The sequence below is a fragment of the Chrysochloris asiatica genome, unplaced genomic scaffold (genome assembly GCF_000296735.1).
Source record: "Chrysochloris asiatica unplaced genomic scaffold, ChrAsi1.0 scaffold00279, whole genome shotgun sequence".
NCBI classification, from domain to species: Eukaryota; Metazoa; Chordata; class Mammalia; order Afrosoricida; family Chrysochloridae; genus Chrysochloris; species Chrysochloris asiatica.
In genome coordinates this window covers 2708971-2718094 of record NW_006408797.1, presented here as the reverse complement: position 1 = coordinate 2718094, position 9124 = coordinate 2708971, and the positions used below count along the sequence as shown (strand labels likewise).

The window sequence follows — 9124 nt, the reverse complement described above, 5'->3', positions numbered from 1 at the left end:
GATTGAGAAATGCTGAGGTATTCTTCCCCTTTGGTTTTCTAACTTCAGGTCTTTGCACATTTTGTTATAATATTTGACTTTGTCTTCTCAAGCTTACCTTTGAAAATTTCTATTCAGCTTTTGTATCTCCTAACTTCTTCCATTTTCTTTAGCATCTCTATGCTGGAGAGCAAGTTTCAGATTCTGTTCTGACTTCCATTTTGTTTTTTCCCTTCTTTCTTGTCTTCTTAATGACCTTTTGCATTCTACCTGTGTGATGTTCTTGATGTCATCCCACAACTCTTCTTGTCTTTTGTCTTTAGTGTCTAATACATCAAATTTGTTCTTCTGATGTTCTGTAAATTCAGGTGAGTTATCATCCAGGTCATATTTTGGCTCTTGTGGACCTATTTTAATTTTCTTCAGTTTCAACCTGAATTTGCTTATGAACAATTGATAATCTGTTCTACAAGCTGCCCCTTGGCCTTGTTTTGGTTGATTATATGGAGCTTTTTCACCATTTCTTCCCACAGATGTAGTCAATTTTATTTCTGTGTATTCAATCTGGTGAGATCCACGTGTATAGTTGTCTTTTATGTTTAAAACAGGTATTTGCAATGAAAAAGTCATTGTTTTTGCAAAATTCTGTCATGTGCTGTCCAGCATTATTTCTATCACCAAGGCCATATTTTCAAAAAACTGATCCTTCCTCTTAGTTTCTAACATTTGCATTCCAATCACTAGTAATGATCCATATATATTGATTGTATGCTTGGTCAATTTCAGACTGAAGAAGTTGGTAGACTTCTTCAACTTCATCATCACTGGTTTTAGTGGTTGGTGTGTAAATTTGAATGATAGAGGTATTAACTGGTCTTCCTTATAGGCATCTGGATATTAACCTATCACAGACAGTGTTGTACTTCATGACAGATCTTTATGTATACTTTTTGATGATGAATGCTATGTCATTCCCTTTAAATTAGTCATTCCTGGCATAGTAAAACATGTTGTTGTCAGATTCAAAATGGCCAATACCAGTCCATTTCAGCTCTCTAATGCCTAGGATATTGATGTTTATGGCTCCATTTCATTTTGACAACTTACAATTTTCCTAGATTCATTCTGATTATTAATGGTTGTTTACAGCTGCTATCTTCATTTTGAGTTGTACCCCATCAGCAAATGAAGGTCCTGAGGGTTTACTCCATTCGCATCTTCATGGTCAACTCTACTTTGAGGAGGCAGTACTTCCCCAGTAGAATTTTGAGTGCCTTCCAACCTTAGGAGCTCATCTTCCAGCACTATAGCTAAAAATATTCTGCTGCTCTTCATCATGTTTCAGTATTCTATAATCTGATGCTGCCTGTGGTACACTGCTATTCATAAGGTTTTCAGTGACTAAATATTCAGAAGTAGTCTCTCTCTCCTTCTTCCTAATTTCTCTTAGTCTGTAAGCTCATCTGAAACCTGTCCACTGCTGGTGACCCTTCTGACATTCAAAATACCTGTGGCATAGTTTCCAGAATCACAGCAACACAGAAGCCACCACAGTATGGCAAACTGACAGATGAGTGGTGGAGCACAAAGAAAACTGTATGAGACAGTTACACTTTGTTATAATCTTATGGTAGTGGACTGCTTCATCTATTTTCCATAGAGCAGCTGGTGGGTTTGCACCATTAACTTTTGATGAACAGCCAAATGCTTAATCAGTGCATCTCCAGTACTTCTTTATTTTCGTAATTACCTGAAACTCAATTCATTCATGGTGGTATGAGTAGTTCTAAGATCCTGACTCTATCTACACAAGTTCCTAGAACAACAACTAGAAATATGTAATCAATCCTGTGAAAGCTCTGAAATAATGAGCAAAACAAACCACAGGAAGGAACTGCCAATGTAATCAGAACAGGGATAAATATTATATGGTAGGAAAACTGCTTCTTCCACTGTCTTTGTCCCATGCTTTCCTAGTATCTGTAGCAGAGGTACATTCTCAATGAACCTGCAGCAAACCTTCTTCTTCCTGTGCATTGGTAAAGGCCTTGATTTCTGCTCTGAAATATGTTCAGACTGTTCAGGGTGATTTCTGGCTTTGAAAATGTCAGACTGTTCAGGGTGTTTAGCTTGATTGATCTGTAAATGTCCCCAAAGGTTGAAATCTCCATCTGACAGAACACCATCAAGAAAACTAGCACGAATATACTGAAATATCTCAGAAGGACAAAAAATGTTAGACGGTAAAAAGGCAAGGGAAAAAAATTCAAATATGATGAAGAGCACAGATTTACAAATCCAGAAAACTCAAACAAATCTACAATGAAACACATTTCAATCAGCTTTTCAAAACTAAAGACAAAGAGAGAATCCTAAAAACAGCAAAAGAAAAGTAGTAGTCACATTCTAGGACTCTGTAGTCACATGCGCTTAATTCAGTAAGATTGTTAATTGTGTGCAGAAAACTTTGAGGCCAGAAGACAATGGAATTAATAAAGTGCTGGAAGAACAGAACTTTCAACAAAGAATACTGTATTCATTAAGAATGAAACCAAAATTAAAACATTCTCAGATAGGCAAAACTTGAGAGAGTTTATATCCACTAGACTGTATCTACAATTAATGTTCATGGAGCAGAAGTCTAGAAATCAGATGACCAACACTATTGGGCAAATCTACTGCAGAAGTCCTCTTTAAAGTGTTAAAGAGCAAAGATGTCAGTTTGAGGACTATGGTGTGCCTAATGCAAATTATGGTATTTTAATTTGCCTCATATGCATGTGAAAGTTGAATAATGAATAAGGATGATTGTAGAAGAGTCGATGCATTTGAATTATGGCATTGGTGAAAAATATTAAAAGAAGTACAAGCAAATTTATATTGGAATACCACCAGAATACTCCTTAGAAGAAGTAGGTGAGCCCTCATCTCTTATTTTTTGTACAAGTTGTTAGTAAGGACCAGTCCCTGCAGAAAGACATCAAGCTTGGTAAAGTGTAGGATCAGCAAAAAAGAGGAAGACTTCCAATGGGCTGCAACGACACAATGACAGCAAGAATGAGCTCAAGCACAACAGATGGCACAGGACCAGGCAGTGTTGTGAATAAGATCCCTGTGAGTAGGAACTGACTCAGCAGAACTTAACAACTACAGAACAGACCTACAGGAAATACTAAAGGGAGCGTGTCAGATGGGAAAGAAAGAAGACTAGAAACTAACTCAAAGATATATATTTTCTTAAAAGCCTGTATTAAAGATAATTGTATGGACAAGATAAGGATAAGTTTTACGGTACTTATTCTTGGTAATTAAGTTATTTTATTAATGCTTATAACTTACATGCGATTGGAATTCCAGAACAGAATGAGACAAAGAAAAGTACAGAGAAAACTGTCAAAGATTTGTTGGAAGAAAACTTTCCTAATATATGAAAGATAAGAAGATATGCATTTAAGCTCAATGAGCCTTAAATAGATTAGTACCCCAAAATAAACCAGCAAAGCATATCAAAATAAAAATTTCCCAAAACGGATATAAGAATCTTGAAAACAGTTGGCAAAAATGAAAAAGTTATCTACAAAAGTGAACCAATACAAATATGCTGTGATTTCTTAACAGAAACTCTGAAGGCTAGAGGGCCATGGGGTGTCATATAAAAAACTCTGAAAGAATAAAATTGTCAATCAAGAATTACATACCTAGAAAAATATTCCTTCAAATATGATGGTGAAATTAGGATATTTCCAGATCAATAGAAATTAAAGAAATTTATAAAAATCAGACCTACCTTATAAGAGATATTAAAGGGAGCTCTTTAGGCACAGAGCCAACAATGGCAGACAATAACCTGTGATTAACACGCATGACAATCCCACTCAGAATAAAATAGAAATATATCCAAAGTAAAATAAAGATACAAGACTGAAAATGTTGTTGTGTTGGCTCTCAATCATATTGGCCATATTTACAACAGAACAAAATACTATCTGGTCCTGTGCCATTCTCACAACTGTTGTTAAGTTTGAACCCATTGTTGCTGCTCTCTGATAACATGCCCAAAACATGTGTGAGAAAGTCTCACTATCTTCACTTCCAAGAGCATTCTGGTTGTACTTCTTACAAGACAGATTTGTTTGTTCTTCTAGTAATCCATGGTACATTCAATATTATTCACAAGCACATAATTCAAGTGCAGTGATTCTTCTCCAGAGAGTCTTCTTTATTCATTGTTCAGCTTTCATATGCATGTAACACAATTGAAAATACTTGGATAAGGCATGCCCGAGTTTTCAAATTGGCATCTTTGCCTTTAACACTTTTAAGAGGTCTTTTGCACCATATTTTCTCAATGTAATACAGTGATTACTGCTTCTATAAGCTTTGATTGTGGATACAAGTAAAATAAAATTCTTGATAACTTCAGTCTGACTGAGAATATCTATATTTGTGCTCATTCCACAGAAAGGTGATCTAACAAAATGAGAAAATTATTGAAAAACATCACTTAAATCACATGCAAGCAAAATTTTGCTGAAGGTAATTTGAAAAAAACCCCACAACAAAACCCCAACCATAACACAGTTTTAACTGTATGTCAACAGGGAGCTGCCAGAAATTCAAGTCAGATTCGAAGAGGATGTGGAATGAGTGATATCACTGCTGACATCAGATGAATCTTAGCTAAAAGCAGAGAATAAAAGAAAAATGTTACGTGTGTTCCAATGACTGTGCAATGGTGTTTGGCTGTATTTATCATAACAAACTATGGAAAGCATTGAGGAGAATGGGAAGACTAGAACAGTTCATTATGCTTATGAGGAACCTGCAAATAGACTAAGAGGCAGTTGTTCAAACAGAACAAGAGAATACTGTGTGGCTTAAAATCAGGAATAATATGTATCAAGGGTGTATCCTTTCACCATACTTATTTAATCTGTTTGCTGAACAAATAATTTAAGAAACTAGACTCTATGAAGAAGAACATGGCATCAGGATTGGAAGAAGGCTCACTAACAACTTTCAATATTCAGATGACGCAATTTCCCTTGCTAAAAGTCAAGAAAACTTGAAGCACTTGCTGTTGAAGATCAAAGACTACAGACTTCAGTATGGATTACAACATAGTGTAAAGCAAAAGTCATCACACTTGACAAATAGACAACATCATGATAAACAGAACAGATTGAAGTTATCAAGTTGTCTTCAAATTTTCTTGGCATAAACTAGTGAGTGCTTCCACTTAATTGTGCTCATTAGGAACCTGTACATAGACCAAGAGGCAGAACAAAGGAATACTTTTGTTGTTGTTACGTGCCATCAAGTTGGTTCAGAGCCATAGTGATCCTATATAGGGTTTCCAAGGAGCAGCTAGTGAGCTTGAACCACTGACCTTGTAATTTAAACAGACTTTGCAGTCCAGCAAAGCTCACAGCACCACACCAGGACTCCACTTATATATATCCCTCTCTTTCTTCCATACCCATTCAGGCTGCATCTCTGTCCGTATATCTATACACAGAACACTGTTTTTCCAAGGTTGTGTATGTATCACGATTTACCTCTATCCCCTTTAGTCCTTGAATACCTCCCTGTGTCTTCACCTATTCGTCATTCTTCTGCTAGCTTCCCTCTTCTTGTATATTGGCCTCCCCTTCACTCAAGTTGACATGTGTCTACTGTCTTGTCAGTTAATTTTCCTCCCTTCCCTCACATCCCTGGTAACCATGAAAGAATGTTCTTTTTCTTTTTCAATTTTTTTTTCCTTTAATTTGGGCTTCTCACAGTGATTAGAGCCACTCTGTCTTCAGAACAATCACAACACAGGAAATGCATCACTGAGACTGCCCAGAAAAATCTGACCAGCTCAATCTTATTGCTTAAAATACGCATATTCACAATAACTGACAAACGGTGATGTTAGCATTTGAAAATCTTCAACTGTAGCACCAACCCCTTGACCAACTCCTACTTTGTCATCCACCTGGAAAACCAGCCATCATCAAATGACTATTCCATCAACTCCCAAGTTCATCTCTCTCCAAACAAGGTAGTAACCTCCATGGCAGGGGACAGACTGTGACTGTTGGAACCAAGTCCAACTCACTAGTTGCCTTTTCTTCTTCTCATGCCTTTAGGGTAGGATGCTGCTGTAAACCCAACATTTAGCACTCAGGCCAGTCCACCATTAATCTGGGGAAGGATGCTTCGAGAGGGCCATAATTAATTCATTTGATCAGTTAATTGAAGGAGAATTCACTTTGGTTAAACTTGTGCTCCTTTTGAGACACTTCAGTGAATTGTTAGGGATTAAAAGAAAAGAAAGAAAGAAAGGTGGCATCTGAACGGCATCTACAGGCTGCTGATGCACTCTGGCTGTTGTGTCGGACCTCTGAGGAGGGAGGTAAGCCCTGTGGCACCTGCCAAACTTTCCTGGTAATTTTAGGTAGGGGTGACATCTGGACAGCAGCTAGTCCATGCATGTCACTGAAGATCCAACCAAGTTAATCTGAAATTCCACCTTCATCTTCTGCCTCATGTAGTTGTGGTCACCATCAGAGGGCTTGTACAAAGAACTAGGAGCAGCCAAGGAGGGCAGACATGTTCAGAGCATGATTCCACTTATAGGGGACAGAGCACAGGCCTCTGAGCATCCACAGAGCAATGTACAAATTGCAGTGAAGGGTAGAGTAGAACTTCTACTTACTCTGTCAAAAACCAGGGACTGCCATTGATGATGTTGCTGAATACACCCGAGTACACAGCCAGACATTTTCTCAGTAAACAATAAATGCATAAAATAAATTACCTTGAGAGGGCCGTATTTGCTCCACATGTGTGGCTAATAAAAGCAGAATGCTGCTTCAAAGTATCTTCACAAGACATTTTATGTGAGCTTGGGCTCACATAAAATGGACAGGCTAGCCAAAATTACTATATGTGGACTTCACTTTGTTCAACATGGATTTTGGTTTTGTGGAATCCAAATGCAGACACTTGTACACCTCACAGCCTTGGATTTGTCTATTTATATATTTTTTTCCTTTCTTACTGTAACATCAATGCCTTGTCAGAATATCATTGTTCAAGAGTCGGTGGGGGAAGAACCAGACTCTTCGTATCAACAGCACACTGAACAGGAAATATTAGTTTTTGCTGTTGGCACTCTCCATTCAGATTATTCCTATCAAAGCTCAACTGGTTATCTGAGGACAAACTATAGTAAAGTGTCCAACGGGCCTTTAGGGTGGTTGCCTTCACCCTTCTTCTTGGGCTACTTAGACTCTTTACAAAGGTGACAGCAGAATGATTCATCCCATTCAAAAAAAAGGGGAGAGGTATCATAAAAACCACAGATAACCAAGGTATTTCTTCCAAGTGTCAGTTTTAAAAAAGAAAGACAAAAAATCAAACACAAAATCAAAGAGAAATCATTGTGTGAGAGCCAAACTGCCCTCAGCCCCTCAGTCCATTTGTTCACAAAAAACAGTGAGGCATGAAGGCCGACAGCTATGTGCTTGGGGTAGGGAGGGCACTGGTCACCTGCGGGCACAGGTGAAAGGGCAGGCAAGAAGAAGTCATCCAGCACCATGGCTTGGGGCCTCCTGCTCACTAACAGAAGCTCCAAAGATTACCCCCACTCCGGCCTTCACACAAAACAACTCCTGGTTCAACTGCAACCAGGTACTCTGAAGACAACTTGGGAAAGAATCCAAACTTCCCTTCTGCTGAAGACAATTCTTGCCTGTCCACTGGGAAGATATTTGTTTTCAGGTCGCTTTTGTTGTCTGCTTTTTAAAAAACAAAGCATCAACCTGAAGGCAGTCTAACCCCTCCATGTCTGAACCCGTCCATGTGGCAGTGCGTTGATGTGGTCACCTGGCATTTTAGAGATCAATAAGCCCCTGAAAACCTACCACACAAGTGCTCATCAGTTCTCAATCTCTCAGAGGTTTAATCTGCTTCCAGCCCTCCAGGCCTAGCATCCCTAGGCCTCTGTGGGTGTCTGAGACACAGTAAGTTTCTATTAGACTGAAACAGGAAAAATAATCCACTCCACCACCAAGAATCATCTCAGGGCACAGTCCCAGACCCCTTCCTCTGGGTTTTTAAAACACGTTTCTCTGACCCATGCAGTTTGGTGAGATAGGATTTGAAAGAGGGGGAAAATGGATAGTGGTAGGATGTGAGGAATGAGTCACAAAACCAACTCTCAGCTCTCTACAACATTATGCTTCGTCTGGAGAGGCATCTCCACCCCACAAAGGGCCCCTCTGTGAAGGCAGCTACTGCTGCTGAATCTGGAAGGCACTGCTGTATGGTGGGGGAGGAGTTGGAGGTGGGTTCACCACTTCCTCATACTTCACCACTGTAGTAAATAGTTTGGCAAAAACCTGAAATAAAATGGCAGTGCTGAGTAATTGTGGTTTTCCCATTAGGCAGTCAGGTTGATTTCATGTTGCTTCTGTTGGGCCCGAAGGTGGTGCTTGGCTGGGTGGTGGTGGCAGCTGCAGTAGCAGCTCAGGATGATGATGATGATGGCACACCAGATGGTACACCAGAATAGTTGCAGCACAGAGACTGTCCATTACAGTGTCCCATGTCACAGTTGTAACTTTGATTGTTGGTGCCCACAAAGGTTTTCTTATTCTGTGGGGGTTCAGCCCTGGCTGACAGAGGACTGGGCAGTGCCTGGAAGAGCAGGAATGCCATGTCACCAAGGAGACTTCTCTTCTTCATCCTCTCCTGCTCCTGCTTCTCTGTCATGGCACAGCCGTCACCCTCCTCCTCTCTCTCCTTTTCTCCCCTTGTCTTCCTTCTTCCAGTCTTTTTCTGTTTCCAAGAATGTTTCTTTTAGTGTGAAACCTTTTCTTGAATTTTCACAATAGTGGTCTCATACAATATTTGTCCTTTGTGATTGACTTATATCACTCAGCATAATGTCCTCCAGGTTCATCCGTATTATGAGGTGGTTAGTAGATTCATCATTATTCTTCAACATTGCATAATATTCTATTGCGTGTATGTATCCAAATTTGTTTATCTACTCTTTCATTGAGGGGCATTTAGGCAATCTCCATCTTTTTGCTATTGTAAATAGTGTTACGATGAATATTGGTGTGCTTATATCTACTTGTGTCCTGAGTCT

At 39.2% G+C, this 9124-nt stretch overlaps 1 pseudogene; it reads right to left on the bottom strand.

Moving 5' to 3' along the window:
- Positions 1-1821: 1821 nt before the first annotated feature.
- On the bottom strand, positions 1822-7567 carry LOC102838173 (annotated as a pseudogene).
- Between the last annotated feature and the right edge of the window lie 1557 nt (positions 7568-9124).